The sequence below is a fragment of the Haematobia irritans genome, chromosome 1, assembly GCF_050003625.1.
Source record: "Haematobia irritans isolate KBUSLIRL chromosome 1, ASM5000362v1, whole genome shotgun sequence".
Classification (NCBI taxonomy): Eukaryota; Metazoa; Arthropoda; class Insecta; order Diptera; family Muscidae; genus Haematobia; species Haematobia irritans.
This window is the reverse complement of record NC_134397.1, coordinates 184144178-184167516: the sequence shown is the minus strand read 5'-3', so window position 1 is coordinate 184167516 and position 23339 is coordinate 184144178. Positions and strand designations below refer to the sequence as shown.

Genomic DNA, 23339 nt, shown 5'->3' with positions numbered 1-23339 from the left:
ATAAAAACTACGGTTTCTAGAATTCCAAAATATAAAATAATTTCTTGCACACCTTTTTGTAGTCATAAAAACTGCCCAGATTTTAAATTTCAGACAAATTGGACAACAACTATGGTTTCTACAAGCCCAAAAAGTAAAATCGGGTCTATATGGGGGCTATATCAAAACATGAACCGATACTCACCATTTTCAGCACACCTCCTTATGGTTCTAAAATACTTCTTGATTTCCAATTTCATGTAAATTAGATAAAAACTACGGTTTCTATAAGCCCAAGAATTAAAATTGTGAGATCGGTCTATATGGTGGCTATACCAAAACATGGGCCGATACTCACCATTTTCAACACACCTCTTTATGTTTCTAAAATAGCTCTAGATTTCCAATTTCAGGCAAATTGGATAAAAACTACGGTTTCTATAATCCAAAGAAGTAAATTCGAGAGATCGGTCTATATGGGGCCTATATCAAAACATAGACCGATATTTACCATTTCTTGGCACACCTCTTTATGTTTCAAAAATACCTCTAGATTTCCAATTTCAGGCAAATTGGATAAAAACTACGGTTTCTATAATCCAAGGAAGTAAAATCGAGAGATCGGTCTATATGGGGGCTATATCAAAACATGGACCGATACTTACCATTTTTGGCACACCTCTTAACCTCTAGATTTCAAATTTCAGGGTAACTGGATAAAAACTACGATTTTTATAAGCCCAAGACCCCAAATCTGGAGGTCGGTTTATATGGAGACTATATCAAAATCTGGACCGATATAGACCATCTTCGAACTTGACCTGCCTGCAGACAAAAGACGAGTTTGTGCAAAATTTCGACGGACGGACAGACGGACATGGTTATATCATCTTAGAATTTCTCCCTGATCAAGGATATATATGTAACTTTATAGAGTCGCAAATCGAGATTTCGATGTGCTACAAACGGAATGACAAACTTATTATGCCCTCCGTCACCATTCTATGGTGGTGGGTATAAAAATAAATCGTTTAAACAAGAAAGAATTTTCTTTTTTTCTTCGTTTTTTAATGTTATCTAAATGTGGGTAGGCACTGTCCCTATTATTTTTCATATAACTGTATGTGTGCATAAGTATAAAACGCGTATATAAATTAATAGCCACATTTTGGATATTCAAACCACTGTGCGGCGTTTTTAGTTATTGCAGAATCGAAATTATGTTCTTGTTGTTTTTACTTGTTAGCTATAAAGTAATACTGGAATACTAATTAATCCCTATATGGTTATCATAACAAATAATCGTATACTAACTAATATTATTAAGCATTATTTGATTTATGCTCTGATTAGTAAGTTTTTTTTTTTAGAAAGTAATTTGTATACAAAAATGCAAATATGGCAGGCATATAATTTTACATAAAAATAAAAAAAAAATTAAAAAAGTATTACTCGACGAGGATGGGATTCGAACCCACGCGTGCAGAGCACATTGGATTAGCAGTCCAACGCCTTAACCACTCGGCCACCTCGTCACATGAATAATGCATGTCAATGGTTTCTTTTGAATATATGGCAGCCACACAAGCAAACACACACAAGTTATCGGTGTCTATCGTCGTCTCACTGCATTGTGTCGTTCACTATCATTGAGGGTCGTCGGTGTTGTGTTCTCACTCAGTCTACTACATTTCACTCAATTTCATGTTGTTATTCGAACATTGTTGTTGTTGTTGTGGCAATGCTTTTATAATCGTTGAAGTGAGGGGTATCTGTCCCTTGCATGTGTGTCGTTCACTAGTTGATGGTAATGCCACTCAAAGATCTTACCCAAAGAATCATCAAGTACTGTGTACGTCACAATGAGGGTTGGTGTTGGATTGGCTAATTATTGTAGTGTTATCTGCCATCTATGCTTGATGTTTTCATGATAGAGGGTTATACATTTAACACTTGAATGATTGTTGGTGTTTATTCTTCGAATAGAGATTGAAATGATCAGAGTAGAATAGGTTTGTTTGCGTAAATCAGTGAGTAGGAAATACAAGAGGACGAAAAGTTCTCTTTTGCAAAGTAAACAAATGTCAACCGTATACATGTCGCACAATGACCGCAGCTTTTGGTATCATCGGCGCAAACTATATGATATTTGAAACGAAAGCCGAAAAAACCAAAGACAATAAACTCTAGCAAGATAGGAAATTGGTTTGCGTCATACCAAATGTTGCATTTACCATGTTAGCATAGTTCCATACATATTTGTATTTTTTTTATTTTTTATTTGTTTGTTTTGTTTTTATTTTTTAAATGCCAAATTTAATTTTCTTAATGAAACAATGTTAAATTTTAGGCAACAAAAAAAATACATTTTCAGTTTAAGGAAATTTATTTCGTGCAAAGATTATAGATTTGAAGAAGATGGGAGATTGGCTTGCGTCATACCAAATGTTGCATTTAGCAGATTAGTTTAATACATGTTTGTAATGTTTTAGTTTTTATTTTTTAAATGAAAAATTTAATTTTCTTAATGAAATTATGTTAAATTTTAGGCAACAACAAAAAAAATTACATTTTCCCTTTATGGAAATTTATTTCGTGCTCTTAATTTCTTTTTATTTGCATTTTAATCCTATGTCAATACTTGTCGTATACGCGTTTGGTTCGAGTATGAAACTAATGTGGTAAATGGTTTGATGTGCTCAGTACCCAATCTCCCCAAAGTCGGTCTCTGCCGGCTTTACGAAACTTAAGGAAAATAGAATTTAGACAATTTGAAATTATAACTGCCGATGACTTTATAAAGAATTGATCAAAACAGCGCTTCGACCGCAATGTCGGTAATACCAAAGCTGCAGGCATTGTGCGACATCTATACGGTTGACATTTGTTTTCTTCGCAGAAGAGAACTTTTCGTCCTCTTGTGTTTTCATTCTCTCTGGGGTACATTTTCAGCAGTACGACCAGATCTAAAAAACAAAACTTGCAACTAAAGCCTAGTACTAAGATCACGTTTTCGCACGAAAAACTGTTATATTCCATATAAAAAACGTTAGCGCGGAATTAATGCGAAATCTTTGTTTTGCGCATTTTTAAACACATATTTAAACAACCCTGGATTTTTCGCACGAAAAAATAGGCAGGCATAATATTTCGCATAAATAAGTTAACATCCCTGGGTTTGAGACCCTATTTACGGAGATAGATGAAGATATTCGGTTTTCGCAAAAACGAACTTAGTACTAAGCATTATGCTTATCGCCGTAAATAGGGTCTCAAACCCAGGGATGTTATCTTATTTATGCGAAATAATGTTCCTGCATATTTTTTTCGTGCGAAAAATCCAGGGTCGTATAAATATTTGTTGAAAAATGCTCAAAACAAAGATTTCGCATTTATTCCATTTTTTTTTTATATGGACTATAACAGTTTTTCGTGCGAAAACGTGATCTTAGTTCTAGGCTTAACGTTTTCTATATGGAGTATACCAGTTTTTTTGTGAAAACGTGATCTTAGTACTAGGCTTAATGCTAAAAAAACTAAATAGTGGAAAAAAGCTAACAAAAATGCTAAATGAAAATTTTGCGTCTAAATACCAAAAATAAATGCTAAATTAAGCTGGAAAAATGCTAAAATGGTCACTCTGATTTTCAGTAAAAATTAACAGGTTGGCTGATAAGTCCCCGGTCTGACACATAGATGGCGTCGCTAGGATTAAATGCATATTATTTTTATATAGTACCAACCTTCAAATGATTCGTGTCAAAATTTGACGTCTGTAAGTCAATTAGTTTGTTAGATAGAGCGCCTTTTGTGAAGCAACTTTTGTTAAAAGGTGATACGGTCAAAATTTGCTCAATATAAACTTGACGTATTTCTTTCAATTTTGCATTTAAAAAACCTGAACACCCCTCATCTTGAAGGTGTGTGTGTGTAGAATGTTGCTCCTATTTTGATTTTGGAATTCACTCTTCAGTTGTCCAAGCAAGAAGAGCAGCGTATCAAAATTTTGCTCGCGCATCGCGAAAATCCGAGTTACTCGCACGCAAAGCTGGCAAAATCGCTAAAAGTTGCCAAATCAACCGTTACAAATGTAATTAAAGTGTTTGGGGAACGTTTGTCGACCAGGAGAAACGGAAGTCTGGATCGGGGGGAAATCGAAAACCGGAAGCCGCTGAGACGACAAAGAGAGTTGTCGGTAGTTTCAAGCGAAACCCTAACCTCTCTCTCTCCGAGATGCCGCAAATAAGCTGGGTGTATCGTCTACAACCGTGCATCGAGCCAAAAAACGAGCCGGACTATCGACTTACAAGAAGGTAGTGACTCCAAATCGCGATGATAAACAAAATACGGTGGCCAAAGCGCGATCCCGGAGGCTGTACACGACGATGCTGACGAAGTTTGACTGCGTGGTAATGGACGAAGAAACCTACGTCAAAGCCGACTACAAGCAGCTTCCGGGACAGGAGTTTTATACGGCAAAAGGAAGGGAAAGGTAGCAGATATTTTCAAGTACATAAAACTGTCAAAGTTCGCAAAGAAATATCTGGTTTGGCAAGCCATCTGTACCTGTGGCTTGAAAAGCAGCATTTTCATAGCTTCCGGGACTGTCAACCAAGAATTTTACGTGAAAGAGTGTTTGAATAAACGTCTGCTGCCTTTCCTGAAGAAACACGGTTGTTCCGTACTGTTTTGGCCGGATTTGGCATCTTGCCATTACGGTAAAAAGGCCATGGAGTGGTACGCCGCCAACAACGTGCAGGTGGATCCCAAGGACAAGAACCCTCCCAACACGCCAGAGCTCCGCCCAATTGAGAAATACTGGGCTATTGTCAAGCGGAACCTAAAGAAGACCAAAAAAACTGCTAAGGACGAGCAGCAGTTCACGGCAAACTGGCTTTCTGCGGCGAAGAAGGTGGACAAGGTGGCTGTACAAAATCTGATGGCAGATGTCAAGCGTGAGGCCCGGCAATTCGGATTTGGAAAAGCGAAAGCCTAACTGAATATTTTTCCTGAATTTTATACTAATTGAACTTGAAAAAGAAATTTAATTTGATTTTTTAAATAAACGATTTCACCGATTTACACGCGTTTTCCCTTGACCAAATTTTGACCGTATCACCCTTTATTGTGAAAAAAATGGAAAAAAAGGAATTTCGTGTTTTGATAAAATACTGTTTTCTGAAGGGAAAAAATACGGTGGAAGAAAAAACTTGGCTTGATAATGAGTTTCCGGACTCTGCCCTAGGGAAATCAACAATAATTGATTGGTATGCAAAATTCAAGTGTGGTGAAATGAGCACGGAGGACGGTGAACGCAGTGGACCGCCGAAAGAGGTGGTTACCGACGAAAACATCAACAAATCCACCAAATGATTTTCAATGACCGTAAAATGAAGTTGATCGAGATAGCAGAGGCCTTAAAGATATCAAAGGAACGTGTTGGTCATATCATTCATCAATGTTTGGATATGCGGAAGCTCTGTGCAAAGTGGGTGCCGCGCGAGCTCACATTTGACCAAAAACAACAACGTGTTGATGATTCTGAGCGGTGTTTGCAGCTGTTAACTCGTAATACACCCGAGTTTTTCCGTCGATATGTGACAATGGATGAAACATGGCTCCATCACTACACTTCTGAGTCCAATCGACAGTCGGCTGAGTGGACAGCGACCGGTAAACCGTCTCCGAAGCGTGGAAAGACTCAAAAGTCCGCTGGCAAAGTAATGACCTCTGTTTTTTTGGGATGCGCATGGAATACATTTTATCGATTATCTTGAGAAGGGAAAAAACATCAACAGTGACTATTATATGGCGTTATTGGAGCGTTTGAAGGTCGAAATCGCGGCAAAACGGTCCCATATGAAGAAGAAAAAAGTGTTGTTCCACCAAGACAACGCATCGTGCCACAAGTCATTGAGAACGATGAATAGAATTCATGAATTGGGTTTCAAATTGCTTCCCACCCACCGTATTCTCCAGATCTGGCCCCCAGCGTCATTTTCTTGCTCTCAGACCTCAAAAGGATGCTCGCAGGGAAAAAATTTGGCTGCAATGAAGAGGAGATCGCCGAAACTTAGGCCTAATTTGAGGCAAAACCGAAGGAGTACTACCAAAATGGTATCAAAAAATTGGAAGGTCGTTATAATCGTTGTATCGCTCTTGAAGGGAACTATGTTGAATAATAAAAACGAATTTTGACAAAAAAAATTTATTTTTCTTTGTTAGACCGGGGACTTATCAGCCAACCTGTTAGGGCTGTTTTCTTTTCTAAGCCAGGTAGAGCCGGTATCTAAGCGAATTAGCATTCCTCAAAGTGACCACAATAAGGACTAACAATTTCCTAAGTAGACCTCGCGTGGTCGATTTTTCTTTGACATGATATGTTTTTTTACCCAAACTTTACATCTTCCGAGTTTTAAAGAATTCTTTTCCGCTTTCTCAGATTTATTATTACCCCAGGTAAGTTGAGACAACTGAAATCACAAACTAACCCGCCGCCAATATTAAGGAACTTGCCGCCAGTTGTGATGTTTTAGATGCTGTAAACCTCACCTTTAGTTGCCAGCATAGAACGCATCACTGATACAACTCAAAATTCAATGGCGCCAAATATCTTCACAGTTGGATTGGATAAGCTGAACTGTACATTTTGGACAGAAATAATAGATGAAGCAAATGAAAAAAAAACGCACATTCATTCGAAAAAATGCATAGAAGAATATGGAGTACAAGAGAACAAAAAAAAAAACGCAAAGTGCCAAAGGTATCAAATAGATGATAATTTATATCCTAAAACTTTTACCGGTAATCAGAGCAGAGCAACCTTGAAAATATGTGGATTAGGTTTAATCAAAGATCAAAAGAGTAAAAGGGTCAATTTTTAGTCATATATATAAAATTATGACAACGTTTTCTAAAGAAATAAAACTGATACCGAAACAGGCAATTAATGTAAGTTGTCACATGTTGTTGTTGTTGACTGTAGAAACAAAAAGCATTGTTCGATTGTTCACCACTTAGGTGAATTCAAACAAATTAGCTTTCTAAAAATAAATTTCGTGTTGTTGCATTACTGTGTAACAAAAACGAAATAAAAATAAGATTAAGTGACTTGTAGTTATATGAAAAGATGATGTACAGTGGGAGAAAAAATGATTCAATTTGTAAGAGGAAAATTCCCAAATGTTTTCTCCATAAGGAGTCCAAAATTGAGTTATCTCTCCCAGCCAGATCTATACTAAAGGCTGTGAAAAGATTCATTCGCTCGAATCGAAACATGTACAGTCCAGGCGTGTATAGATTTGTATCTGGCGTTTTCTTTTCAATGACTCTATTAGTCACGTTCCTTAATCTAAATCTGTCCATAAAGCTCGATTAATAATTGTAAAATTAGAAATAAAATTTTGACAAAACTTTCTATAGAAATAAAATTTTGCCAAAATTTCCTATAGAAATAAAATTTTGACAAAATTTTCTATGGAAAAAATATTTTGACAAAATTTTCTATAGAAATAAAATTTTGGCAAAGTTTACTATAGAAATAAAATCTTGAACAAATTTTCTATAGAAATAAAATTTTGACAAAATTTTCTATAGAAATAAAATTTTGGCAAAATTTACTATAGAAATAAAATTTTGACACAATTTTCTATAGAAATAAAATTTTGACAAAATATTCTATAGAAATAAAATTTTGACAAAATATTCTATAGAATAAAATTTTGGCAAAATTTTCTATAGAAATAAAATTTTGACAAAATTTTCTATAGAACTAAAATTTTGACAGAGTTTTTTATAGAAATAAAATTTTGACAGAGTTTTCTATAGAAATAAAATGTTGACAAAATTTTCTATAGAAATAAAATTTTGACAAAATCTTCCATAGAAATAAGATTTTCATAAGACTTTCTATAGAAATAAAATGACAAAATTTTCTATAGAAATTACATCTTGAAAAAATCTTGTATAGAAATAAAATGTTAACAAAATTTCTATAGAAATACAATTTAGACAAATTTTTCTATAGAAATAAAATTTTGACAAAAATTTCTATAGAAATAAAATTTTGACAAAATCTTCTATAAAAATAAAATTTTGACAGAGTTTTCTATAGAAATAAAATTTTGACAGAGTTTTCTATAGAAATAAAATTTTGACTAAATTGTCTATAGAAATAAAATTTTGACAAAATTTTCTATAGAAATAAAATTTTGACAAAATTTTCTATAGAAATAAAAATTTGACAGGGGTTTCTATAGAAATAAAATTTTGACAAAATTTTCTATCGAAATAAAATTTTGACAACATTTTCTATCGAAATAAACCTTTAACAAAATTTCTATAGAAATACAATTTTGACAAAATTTTCTATAGAAATAAGATTTTGACAAAATCTTCTATAGAAATAAAATTTTGGCAAAATTTACTATAGAAATAAAATTTTGGCAAAGTTTTCTATAGAAATAAAATCTTGACAACATTTTCTATAGAAACAAAATTTTGATAAAATTTTCTATAGAAATAAAATTTTGACAAAAATTTCTGTAGAAATAAAATTTAGACTAAATTTGCTAGAGAAATAAATTTTTGAACACATTTTCTATAGAAATAAAATGTTGACAAAATTTTCTATAGAAATAAAATTTTCACAAAATTTTCTATAGAAATGAAATTTTGGCAAAATTTACTATAAAAATAAAATTTTGACAAAATTTTCTATAGAAATAAAATTTTGGCAAAATTTTCTATAGAAATAAAATTTTGGCAAAATTTACTATAGAAATAAAATTTTGACAAAATTTTTTATAGAAATAAAATTTTGGCAAAATTTACTATAGCAATAAAATTTTGACAAAATTTACTATAGAAATAAAATTTTCACAAAATTTTCTATAGAAATAAAATTTTGACAGAATTTTCTATGGAAATAAAATTTTGACAAAATTTTCTATAGAAATAAAATTTTGACAAAACTTTCTATAGATATAAAATTTTGACAAAATTTTCTATAGAAATAAAAATTTGACAGGGGTTTCTATAGAAATAAAATTTTGACAAAATTTTCTATCGAAATAAAATTTTGACAAAATTTTCTATAGAAATAAACCTTTAGCAAAATTTGTATAGAAATACAATTTTGACAAAATTTTCTATAGAAATAAAATTTTGACAAAATTTTCTATAGAAATAAAATTTTGACAAAATTTTCTATAGAAATAAAAATTTGACAGGGGTTTCTATAGAATAAAATTTTGACAAAATTTTCTATCGAAATAAAATTTTGACAAAATTTTCTATAGAAATAAACCTTTAACAAAATTTGTATAGAAATACAATTTTGACAAAATTTTCTATAGAAATAAAATTTTGACAAAATCTTCTATAGAAATAAAATTTTGGCAAAATTTACTATAGAAATAAAATTTTGACAGAGTTTTCTATAGAAATAAAATTTTGACAAAATATTCTATAGAAATAAAATTTTGACAAAATATTCTATAGAATAAAATTTTGGCAAAATTTTCTATAGAAATAAAATTTTGACAAAATTTTCTATAGAACTAAAATTTTGACAGAGTTTTTTATAGAAATAAAATTTTGACAGAGTTTTCTATAGAAATAAAATTTTGACAGAGTTTTCTATAGAAATAAAATTTTGGCAAAATTTACTATAGAAATAAAATTTTGACAAAATTTTCTATAGAAATAACATTTTGGGAAATTGTCTATAAAATAAAATTTTGGCAAAATTTACTATAGAAATAAAATTTTGACAGAGTTTTCTATAGAAATAAAATTTTGACAAAATATTCTATAGAAATAAAATTTTGACAAAATATTCTATAGAATAAAATTTTGGCAAAATTTTCTATAGAAATAAAATTTTGACAAAATTTTCTATAGAACTAAAATTTTGACAGAGTTTTTTATAGAAATAAAATTTTGACAGAGTTTTCTATAGAAATAAAATTTTGACAGAGTTTTCTATAGAAATAAAATTTTGGCAAAATTTTCTATAGAAATAAAATGTTGACAAAATTTCCTATATATACAAATTTTTATAGAAATAAAATTTTGAAATACGATTTTTTTGTTTGATAGTTTTATGATAGCTTCAATATTGAAGGTGTGATTACAACAGACAGGCAGACGGACATTGTTAGACATCTTGGAATTTCACCCTGATCAAGAATATATAAACTGTATATAGGCGGAAAGCGATATTTCGATATGTTACAAATGGAATGGCAAACTTTATAGCATCCTATGGTGATGGAGGTATGAAAACTTGAAAGTTGTAAATAGATATTCGTGCTAAAAAATCGAGATTTCGTGCCTAAATAGGGTGAGAGTAATACAATGTTAGGGCCTAAAGTTGCCCATATCCAAAGCCATTTTGTCGTCTGCGAAAAGTGGAAACTTTTTTCTTCTGCTCGCAGATTGAAAATTGTTTTAAAAGAATTTTTAACCCAAGTGAGTATACCAAACAAAAAAAGCCAAAAAACAAAATCTATGAGAAACTTAGAAAAAAAGAGTTTGGAAATTTTAACAAAATTAAGTAACATCGTTCAGTGAGTGCGTGAGTGGGCGGGTGGTTGTATAGGTGTATGTAAGAATCTACACAAATAGAGCACACAGAAGAGCTTCAGTATGTTTTAACTGTGTGTAAGGGTATGTGGGTTTGTGACAAGGACTTGCAGGCGTCATTTGTTGGATTTTTTAAAGGCTTTCATGAAGAATAAAAAATGGAGATAAAAAATTTCTTATTGCATGAAAGTGCATGAAAATAGAGTGGTAAATTCTAACATGGTGGTTTGAGGGTTGCTTTGCAAATTCTTTTACTTTTAAACCAGCAATACGGAGTGGACCAATCAAGCAGGAGAACTGGAAAACTTTCCTTGGGCAAAAAAAAAAATCGTTCTTTTACTCATTGTTCACCAAAAATTCTTTGCGAAAAAATTAATATGAAAAAGTAGTAGAGTTATTCACTTTAACGAACAAATAGTTTTCGATGCATCAGCATCGAGATAGTTGTGAGATATTTTTAGTGAAGTTGGTCCCTTTGCTTCGTTTGTGGGAAACTTTAAACGTAAGCACGCCAAGGGTTTTTGACTTATTTATGCGTTTATAACTTCTAAAAATTATCATCCCCCCATTTGTCAGGGTAAGAGTACAAAAAAAGTTTTCGAAATTTTTATTTAAAAGAGTTGGGGTCGTTTTTGTGTTCTTCGATGACTTTTTTTTTCTTATTTGTTGGTCAAGTTGCTTAAAAGTGTCACAATAAATTTTGAAGCATGTTATCTTCTTCGAGTAGATTTATGGTCGAAATTTCCCCAAAAACTTAGTTTTAGCATAAAGATTTGCGATTTTTTTTTGTTATAGCACTTTTTCATCTTCGTCATCGTTATTTGAAATAAATTTTCTTGCTAGTGTGCATTTAACAAACGGAAATCAGCAAAAATTTATAGAATTTGACATATGAATGTGTGTAATAAAACATTTTCCTAACTTTATTTGCGGTGACAAATAGGTTTTCTTTAAATTTTATTACACAACAAATATTGTTTACAGTTGAAATACGTATGGGGCACAGTGACAACAAGGATGTCAAATTCATTGACAAAAAAAAAAACAGATGTCACCATAGGATGGGGGTATATTAACTTTGTCATTCCGTTTGTAACACATCGAAATATTGCTCTAAGACCCCATATAGTATATATATTCTGGGTCGTGGTGAAATTCTGAGTCGATCTGAGCTTGTCCGTCCGTCCGTCTGTTGAAATCAAGCTAACTTCCGAACGAAACCAGCTACCGACTTGAAACTTGGCACAAGTAGTTGTTATTGATGTAGGTCGGATGGTATTGCAAATGGGCCATATCGGTCCACTTTTACGTATAGCCCCCATACAAACGGACCCACAAATTTGGATTGCGGAGCCTCTAAGAGAACCAAATTTAATCCAATCCTGCTGAAATTTGGTACATGGTGTTAGTATATGGTCTCTAATGACCATGCAAAAATTGGTCCACATCGATCAATAATTATATATAGCCCCCATATAAACCGATCCCCCGATTAGGCTTGCGAGGCCTCTAAGAGAAGCACATTTCATCCGACCCGGCTGAAATTTGGTACATGGTGTTAGTATATGGTCTCTAACAACCATGCAAAAATTGGTCCACATCGGTCCATAATTATATATAGCCCCCATATAAACCGATCCCCCGATTTGGCTTGCGAGGCCTCTAATAGCGATTTCGATTGGGAAAAGAGGTGCAACATTCTCGAAATTGATAGCAAAATATGAAGGACACATATTACACAATATTAGGAATTAACAATAACTTTGGAATGACGCTATCATTTGGTCGAAAATGCAATGAGGAAAAAAGTAGGGTAACACCAAGGCAACATATTTTTTGCGAATCCAAAACGCCATAAGAGAAGCAAATTTCATCCGATCCGGCTGAAGTTTGCTACATGGTGTTAGTATATGGTCTCTACCAACCATGCAAAAGTTGGTCCACATCGGTCCATAATTATATATAGCCCCCATATAAACCGATCACCAGATTTGGCCTCCGGAGCCTCTTGGAAGACCAAAATTCATCTGATTCAGTTGAAATTTGGTATGTGGTGTTAATATATGGCCTCAAACTCACATGCAAAAATTGGTCGAAATCGGTCAATAATTATATATAGCCCCCATATAGGTTAGGTTAGGTTATGTGACAGCCCGATCTATCAGGCTCACTTAGACTATTCAGTCCATTGTGATACCACAGTGGTGAACTTCTCTCTTATCACTCAGTGCTGCTCGATTCCATGTTAAGCTCAATGACAAGGGACCTCCATTTTATAGCCGAGTCCGAACGGCGTTCCACATTCCAGTGAAACCACTTAGAGAAGCTTTGAAACCCTCAGAAATGTCACCAGCATTACTGAGGTGGGATAATCCACCGCTGAAAAACTTTTTGGTGTTCGGTCGTAGCAGGAATCGAACCCACGACCTTGTGTATGCAAGGCGGGCATGCTAACCATTGCACCACGGTGGCTCCCTTATAAACCGATCCCCAGATTTGACCTCCGGAGCCCCTTGGAAGAGCAAAATTCATCCGATTCGGTTGAAATTTGGTACGTGATGTTAGTATATGGTATCCAACAACCATGCAGGAATTGGTTCATATCAGTCCATAGTTATATATAGCACCCATATAAACCGATCCCCAGATTTGACCTCCGGTGCCTTTTGGAAAAGCAAAATTCATCCGATCTGGTTGAAGTTTTGTACGTGTTGGTAGTATATGATATTTAACAACCATGCCAAAAGTAGTCCATATCAGTCCATAATCATATATAGCCCCCATATAAACCGATCTCGAGATTTGGTTTTGGAGCCTCTTGGAGGAGCAAATTTCATCCGAGTCAGTTGAAATTTGGTACATTGTGCTAGTATATGACCGTTAACAACCATGCCTAACTAGGTCCATATCGGTCTATAGTTATATATAGCCCTCAGATAAATCGATCCCCAATCACACAAAAATTGGTCCATATCAAGTTCATAATTGTATATAACCCCCATATAAGCAACCCCCGTATTTCAATTCTGGCTCTCTACGTACAGTGCAAAAGTCCATATTGATTCGTAATTATTTGTAGACTTACCTATACATACCTCTTTTGTTAATATATACCACGTATGGACTAACTCATAATTTAGAAAACGATGTTAAGAAGTTTTAAGATAACACAACCCAAGTAATTCGATTGTGGATGACAGTCTTTCGTAGAAGTTTCTACGCAATCCATGGTGGAGGGTACATAAGATTCGGCCTGACCAAACTTACGGCTGTTTATACTTGTTTTTACTAACATTGTGTTACACCCTAGTGCATTAGCCGACTTAAATTGTGAGTCTATAGATTGTGTAGAAGTCTATCAAATTCTGTCCAGATCGAGTGATATTTAAATGTATATATTTGGGACAAACCTTTATATATAGCCCCCAACACATTTGACGGGTGTGATATGGTATCGAAAATTTAGATCTACAAAGTTGTGCAGGGTATAATATAGTCGGCCCCGCCCGACTTTAGACTTTCCTTACTTGTTTTTCCCAACATTGTGTTCCATCCCAGGGCATTAGCCGACTTATGGCGTTTTCGATTCACAAAAAATATGTTGCCTTGGTGTTACACTATTTTTTTCCTCATTGTATTTTCGCCCAAATGACAGTGTCATTCCAAAGTTATTGTTAATTCATAATATTGTGAGGGATACAGGGTCCAAAATCTTTGATAGTTGCCTTCATATTTTGCCATCAATTTCGAGGATGTTGCCTCTTTTTTCCCATTCGAAATCGCTATTAAATTTAAAGTCTATAAATATTGTAGAACACATTTGACGGATTTGATATGGTGTCGAAAATGTGGATTTACAAAGTGGTGCAGGGTATAATATAGTCGGCCCCGCCTTACTTGTTTGCTTTGTAGTCAAGATACTAAAAGTCAACAAATAAAATTTTTTTTCAGAATTATTAAAGCCAATTTGACGTTAGTTCAATAAAAATTTATTTCATATAAAGATACCCTATTTGAAATCGAATCACTTAACTATAAGGACAAAACGACTTCATTGAAAGTTTGATCGATTTTTGTACTAGGATTCAAAATAACTGTGCTAAATACACCATTCAGTTTTCGAATGCCTCTGGCACCACTGTGCACAATAGATTTGTTTCACATAATAGATCATGACCGCACCTTGTCCTAACTCCTGACACATTTTTAGAGATGTTTTAATGGTCGACTGTCATAACTTTTATGCCATTTAAGACAATTTTTCCCATTTGAGTTTTATTTGAGTGTAGTATTGTCGTAAAATACCAGCCAGCAATGTTTACATTGATGTCTTCTTTACACCCAGGCTAAACACGATGATGAAAATTACGATGCGGTAACGAGAAATGTGGATACCCTTGGTTAGATACCAAAGGCTAAGCTATTGGGTGTCAAAAAGGGAATTGAACAAAACAAGCCCCATCTATCATATGTTTTGTTTGGTTAAGTATTTTTTCCCCCTTTCTCGACTATCGATTGGAGTATTTTGTGGCTTTTGCCATTTTTACGGTTGGTATTTTGTCGTAAAAAAACTATGGCCTTTTGCTTATATTCTCACAACACAATACAATTTCCAACAAAAGAAAAAAAAACAAGAAGCACAAATGTGATGAATTTGCATGAAATGACATTGCTAAAAAAGTCATAAATGAAACCGGAAGAGGGCTAGAAATTCTAAAATGATAGTAAAATTTAAGACCACCTTTCTACGAGCTCAACGTTATAAATTAAATTGAAAAAGAGGCATGGGAAAATGTTTTATCGTAATGAAAACAATGTCAAATTATCGTAAATCGGACATAAATATTATAGGTTTTTTTTTTGGGGAGATTTATTTAATCCACTTTTCGAAATAAGGTCACAATTAGCAAAATATATCATAAATTCCATTAAAAAAACAATTCATAAATACAATGAAACTTTTCATTGTTGTTATGAATTTTTAATTAAATAAGGAATCATTTGATAATCCTAAGAGACATAAAAGATAAAATAACGAGAGATTTTGAAATTATCAGAAGGCCAAGACCAGGAGGTGATTTTTTCTGAGTCGATCGGATCAGATCAGATCAAAGATTCGACCCAATATAGATACATGTGCAAAATTTGAAGTTTATTGGACCAAAATTGCTACCTAGACTTTGATTACAATAATGTGTTCATAACCGGACGGAGAGATGGACATAGCTAGATCGACTCAGGGGCCAGCCCTGAGCATTATTACCATTATTATTACTATATCTTCTCCTTTTGGGTGTTGCAAACATATAATTTGAAAGTACTTCTAAAGGCACAACTTTAAAAGCACATCCAAAAATGTCCTTCCAGACATGTTCTTTATTTTAACTACTCAGGAAGTTATTTTAATTCAATTTTTATACCCTCCACCATAGGATGGGGGTATATTAACTTTGTCATTCCTTTTGTAACACATCGAAATATTGTTCTAAGACCCCATAAAGTATATATATTCTGGGTCGTGGTGAAATTCTGAGTCGATCTGAGCATGTCCGTCCGTCCGTCTGTTGAAATCACGCTAGCTTCCGAACGAAACAAGCTATCGACTTGAATCTACAAAATTTAATGAAGGGAGGAATCTACAAAATTTAATGAAGTATAAGCAGAAGTTACTCAAAATGAGAAGGAAAGATACAAGTGGGAGATACAATCATATTTTAAAGAAAATCAGCAAGATTATAAGGAAAGCATCTCGAGAGGCCAGAAAGAATTATTATTATGATAATTTAGAAAAGTTTGGAACTGATCAAAAGAAATGTTGGTCATTTTTGAATAATATTCTGGGACGAAACTCCAATAAGGAGATTAGACTTATTTCCAATTGTGGACATATTGTTGAAGACAATACAGAGAAATCTAATATTCTGAACAGATACTTTATTGGCTCTGTGGAAACGTTGAAACAAGGGATCCTGAATCATCCATTCGACAACTTCAATTGCCTCAACACACTAACGCGGACATCAAACAGATTTTTAATGTCATCAATTGACTGTGATGATGTGAATTTTGTTATCAATGAATTGAAAGCGTCGGCATCAGCAGGATATGATGGTATAACAGCAAAAATCATAAAGACTTGTAGTGACATAGTTGTGCCAGCGCTTGTTAAAATTTTTAACAAAGTTTTATTCACATCTACATACCCCAGAAGCTTGAAAATCTGTAAAGTGGTCCCAATACCAAAGATAAAACATGCTACATTAGTTGAACATTTCCGACCGATTTCAATTCTGCCAACTGTGGATAAAGTTTTTGAAAAGATTATTTATGCTAAATTAGTAGACTATTTGGATTCTAAAAATCTCTTGTTTGATAGACAATATGGTTTCAAGAAAGGTTGTGGTACGGAAGAAGCTACCTTAAACGTCATAAACTTTATTTGCAGCGGGTTGGATTCTGGACTCCCAGGTGTGGCGGGATTGTTTTTAGATTTCTCGAAAGCATTCGATTTAGTTGACCACGAGATTTTACTGCAAAAATTATCAGTGTATGGTATTTGTGGTCGGGAATTACAGCTTTTTAGAAGTTATCTGTCAAACAGAAAGCAATATGTTCAAGTTCGTGGGTCGAAGAGCGAGATGTTGGATGTAGTTAGTGGCGTACCACAGGGAAGTTATCTAGGGCCATTACTATTTCTAATTTATCTTAATGACTTGCCAAACCTTAATTTATCAGGACGTATTTTCATGTATGCGGATGACGTGTGTTTATTTTATCCATACAGAGACAAGAAAGTTTTAACTGCGACCATAGAGCGGGATATGACCCTGATATTAGAATATGTAAGACTGAATAAACTCGTTCTTAATGCAACAAAAACGAAGCTGATAAGATTTAGACCCCGTTCGTTTCGTGACGAAAATAATTTTTATGTGATCATAAATGAAAATAGGATCAATGAGGTAAATGAGGTTAAATATTTGGGTGTTACCATCCAAAGTAACCTGTCGTGGGAGACACATATATCTAATATAAAGTCTAAAATTGCGTCCGCAATTGGAATGCTATACAAACTGAGATATACTCTAGATACCAGGACCACACTCTTATTATACCAATCACTCATCCACAGCAATTTTAATTATTTGTGTATAGTTTATGGTTTTAAAAAGACAATGATGTTTAAATCTCTGCAGGTTATGCAAAATAGGGCGTTGAAAACGGTCTATAATTTACCAAATCGTTTTTCCACTGAGCTTTTGTATGGGTATATATGTACATCGGTTATGCCATTATACTCTATGTACAAATATCAGCTGATCCTTTACGTCTTCAAAGTTCTTCATTCTATTGGTTATCACACAATTAAATTTCGGCAAAATCAATCTACTTTTCACACTAGAAACCAATGTAACTTAAAAGTAACTAGATGCAGATTGGAGCTAACAAAGCAACGTATTACATGTATTGGCGCTTTTGAATTCAATTGCTTGCCAAATGCAATCAAATTTGTTAATACTATATCATCCTTTAAAAAATATTTAAAGAAATACATTCAGGATAATATAAGATAATTTTATTTTTTTTTTTTTTGTATTACCTTTATCATAACAACATGTCATGAATTTTTGTACATACATAAGATAACAAAAATATTATAGTAGTTAATTGCCAGCTTTACCTCTACTATGCCTTAAGGCGCTGAGGTCACTTTAAATGAATTATAGTTATAATTTTATAAATTAAGAAATAAAATAAATAAAAAAAAAAAAACTTGTCACAAGTAGTTGTTATTGATGTAGGTCGGATGGTATTGCAAATGGGCCATATCCGTCCACTTTTACGTATAGCCCCCTATATAAACGGACCCCCAAATTTAGCTTGCGATTGCTCTAAGAGAAGCAAATTTCATCCGATCCGGCTGAAATTTGGTACATGATTTTAGTATATGGTCTCTAATAACCGTGCAAAAATTGGTCCATATCGGTCCGCTTTTACGTATTGCCCCCATATAAACGGACCCCCAAATTTGGCTTGCGATTACTCTTAGAGAAGCAAATTTCATCTGATCCGGCTAAAATTTGGTACATGGTGTTCGTATATGGTCTCTAACAACCATGCAGAAATTGGTCCATATCGGTCCATAATTACATATATCCCCAATATAAACCGATCCCCCGATTTGGCTTGCGGAGCTTCTTAGAGAACCAAATTTCATCCGATCCGGCTGAAATTTGGTACATGGTGTTAGTATATGGTCTCTAACAACCAAAAAAATGGTTCACATCGGTCCATAATTATATATAGCCCCCATATAAACAGATCCCCAGATTTGACCTTCGGAGCCTCTTAGAGGAGCAAAATTATTCCGATCCGGTTGAAATTTGGTACGTGGTTTTAAGATACCTTGCCATCGGCAAGTGTTACCGCAACCCAAGTAATTCGATTGTGGATGACAGTCTTCAGTAGAAGTTTCTACGCAATCCATGGTGGAGGGTACATAAGCTTCGGCCTGGCCGAACTTACGGCCGTATATACTTGTTTATAACTTAATTTTAACATTTTTTGTTTCAAATATGTTAAAAACAGCGTAATCCTTAATTGTATAAATTAAATTGTATAAATTATTTATATTTTGTCGAAAAGAAATTCTAAATTCATTCTAGAACAAGTATATACAGTAGTAAGTTCGGTCGGGCCGAATCTTAAATATCCACCACCATGAATCAAATATAATAGTTTCCTTTGAAAATTTCAGGGGGGTTTGATGACAGATATTTTCCCAAGCAGATCAGTTCAACTAGTACGCTTCCCACAGATAAATGTAAAGATTTTACCTATGAAGACTAGATCAGATTCTGAATTTATAAGAACCATTTTTTGTTTGAGTTTTAGAGGAATCATAAACATCTCTTGTAAGTATGCAAGAAAATGATGAAATAACGCCTTGATTTGAAATCTATAATCTGTGGATTTTCATCATAATGGGGGACTGTACCAAAACATTGAAAGATACACACAGTATTCAGCACATTTAATTGTAGTTCTAGTATCTAGACCCCAAATCGGTGGCCCGGGTTTTAAGGGGGCTATATCAAAAACTGTACCGGTACTCAATATATGCGGCACACCCCTTTATGGTCCTAGAATACCTCTAGATTTCCAATTTCAGGCAAATTGGATAACAACTACGGATTCTAGAAGCCCAAGAAGTAAATCTGGAGATCGGTCTATATGGGGGGCTATATCGAAATACGGTCCGATAATCACCATTTTCAGCAAATCTCTTTATTTTTAAAATCGGGAGATCGGTCTATATGGGGGCTATATCAAAACATGGACCGGTACTCACCATTTTCGACACACGTCTTTTTGGTCCTAGAATACCTCTAGTTTTCCAATTTCAGGCAAATTGGATAAAAACTACGGGTTCTAGAAGTCCAAGAAGTAAAATCGGGAGATCGGTCTATATGGGGGCTATATCAAAACATGGACCGATACTCACCATTTTCGACACACGCCTTTATGGTCCTAGAATACCTCTAGATTTCAAATTTCAGGATTCTAGAAGCCCAAGAACTAAAATCGGGAGATCGGTCTATATGGGGGCTATATCAAAACATGGACCGATACTCACCATTTTCGGCACACCTCCTTAAGGTCCTAGTATTCCTCTAGATTTCCGATTTGGGGCAAATTGGATAAAAATTACGGATTCTAGAAGACCAAAAATAAAATCGGGAGATCGGTCTATATAGGGGCTATATCAAACCATGGGCCGATACACCCCATTTTCGGCACACCTCTTTATGGTCCTCGAATACCTATAGATTTCCAATTTCAGGCAAATCGGATAGAAAAAAAGGTTTCTAGAACCCCAAGACCCAAATTCGGGGGATCGGTTTATATGGGGGCTATACCAAAACATGGACCGATTCATTAAATTTTTGGCACACCCATTTGTGGTCTTAAAATACCACTAAATTTCCAATTTCAGGTAATTCGAATAAAAACTACGGTTTCTAGAAGCCAAAGACCCCAAATCGGGTGATAGGTTTTTATGAGAACCAAAACCTGGACCGATATAGCCCATCTTCGAACTTGACCTGCGTGCAGACGAAAGACGATTCTGTGCCAAATATAAGGACGATAGCTGCATTATTGAAGACTGTAGCGTAATTACAACAGACAGGCAGACGGAGAGACGGACATGCTTTATATAGTCGGAAATCGATATTTCGATGCGTTACAAACGGAATGTCAAACGTATTATACCCCCATCATCATTATATGGTGGTGGGTATAAAAATTGCGAAATTTTGAAAGTAGTTGAGATCAAGGGTTTCAGACAAGCGTTAGATTGCATAAAAATCATTAAAAAAAATTATAAAAATTAATTATTTGTCAAAATACCACAAATTTTTGTAATTCACATCCAAAACACTGAATTCGGATCACATCTAAAGAAGTGGTGCATATTCAGTGCAACGGCTGTTGAAATGGTGGACATTCGTCCTATGACAAATTTTTGTAATTCACATCCAAAACACTGAATTCGGATCACATCTAAAGAAGTGGTGCATATTCAGTGCAACGGCTGTTGAAATGGTGGACATTCGTCCTATGACAAGCCCATGTTAAATTCATCGCTTCTGCCCCAATTTTGCACCACTTCCGGATCCAAAAAGAACATTTTCACTACTTTTTTTAGCGACGCTTTTTTTACTGGGTAACTTATAATACCCTTTTCGCAAGGTATCCTTGGCACAAGGTATAAATATAGTCTTTATGTCACAAATATCACACATTTGGGGGTTTCGTTGTATAAATGTTGCGAACATGTTTAGAATATTTCCGTGTTTGTAAGAAAGGGAAAATGCTTTTATAAGGAAATGAGTATCTGACCTTTGCAACTAAAGTGGTTTGTATTCTTTAAATAAAGTTTCTTTGAATCTGCTTGTGTGTATCCTATAATCCTGGTCTATAAATAAAACTACCTGACTGTATATACTGTATGTTGGTGCGTTAATGGCTATAGCGATATTTGTATTTTCTTGACAATACCAGCTCTATTGATCCAGTGTGTTTGCTTGCAAAACATAGTTTCTGTGGATTACTTCTCAGTCCGAAAAAAGGCAACAAGAAATATGATTTGATCGAAATCTGCGCCGTAGTTGTAGCCGAATCTTAAATACCCACCACCATGAATCAAATATAATAGTTTCTTTTAACAATTTCAGGGGAGTTTAATGACAGATATTTTCCCAAGCAAATCAGTTTAACCAGTACGCTTCCCGAAGATACATTTGAAGAGTTTACCTATGAAGATTAGATCAGATTCTGGATTTATAAGAACCATTTTTGTTTGAGTTTTAGAGGAATCATAAATCGGATAAAAACTACGGTTTCTATAGAAACCCAAGCAGTTAAAATGGGACACACAGCAGTCAGAATATCTAATTGTATACAGTTTTATCTGTGTACTTCTAGAATCTAGACCCCAAATCGGAATTTGACCTACCTTCAGACAAAAGATGAGTTTGTGCAAAATTTCAGAACGATTGCTTCATTATTGACAACAGCCAGACAGCCAAACGTAAAGACGGACATGGTGATATCGTCTTAGAATTTCTCCCTGATCAAGAATATATATACTTTATGTTGTCGGAAATCGATGTTTCGATTAGAGGTGTGCACGTGACACGAAATTGTCGTGACTCACGAAAATTTTCGTGATTCGTGCGTGAGTCGTGAGTCACGCTAATGACAACAGCGTGAGTGTGCGTGAGCGTGATTAACAAACCAAAATGTCGTGCGTGAGCGTGAGTCACGAAAATAATATCTTCGTGAGTGTGCGTGAGTAACGAATTAGTGTGCGTGAGTAACGAATTACGAAAATATTCCTGCTCACCAACATAAAACGCTTAAGAGTTAAAATCATTTACAATTTTAGTGACACCTGGGATGTTAAGAGTTTAATAACACTCTCGATTTTAATAATGCTCATGTTTTAAGACACTTCGGTAAGGTAAATTAATCATAAAACTGTTCGTGAGTCACGATATTCTTCGTGAGCCACGATATTTTTCGTGAGTCACGGTATTTTGCGTGAGTCACGACGTTTTCGTGCGTGAGTACAAATTTTCTTTTCGTGAGTGTGCGTGAGCGTGAGTCCTACCAAAAAATATCGTGCGTGAGTGTGCGTGAGTATGATTTTTCAGTCGTGAGTGTGCGTGAGCGTGAGTAAAATATTACTCACGTGCACACCTCTAGTTTCGATGTGTTACAAACGGAATGACAAACTTTTTATACCCCCATCAACATTCTATGGTGGTGGATATACAAATGAGACTGGAAAGAGCCAAGTGGAAAGTGGACAGTTACCGAATTTGGTTTTCTTCGATCGAAGGCCTCGAAGCCATTCCCAGTTGAGCAATTCGTGAACAAACAAAATGATCGAGTTTATTTTTCAAAGAGGTTAGCTAGAAATTGGCCGCCAGAACTCAAGCGCCGCCGATGGCAATGGTGTCGCCCGCAGCTCGTATTCATCAACCGTGGAGTCAAACTAAATGCCGAATATTATCGGGAAAATGTCCTAAAGACAGTATTGAAGTCCTGTACTCAGAGAAGACACATGATCACCGTCAAGAGCAAAAATTTTTTGGGTCAATTTTTACCGCACAGTGGCCACCAAAATTCCCAGATCTCAATTCATTGGGCGATTTAAAGATTAAGGTTAGTGCAAAAATATACTAAAGTATCGATACCGCAGA

General features: G+C 34.5%; 1 non-coding gene across 1 annotated transcript; it reads right to left on the bottom strand.

Annotated features, from left to right (window-relative positions):
- Positions 1-1432: 1432 nt before the first annotated feature.
- Positions 1433-1514, bottom strand: TRNAS-GCU (transfer RNA serine (anticodon GCU)). The gene has a single exon. It is a non-coding gene; the product is annotated as a tRNA-Ser (tRNA).
- Between the last annotated feature and the right edge of the window lie 21825 nt (positions 1515-23339).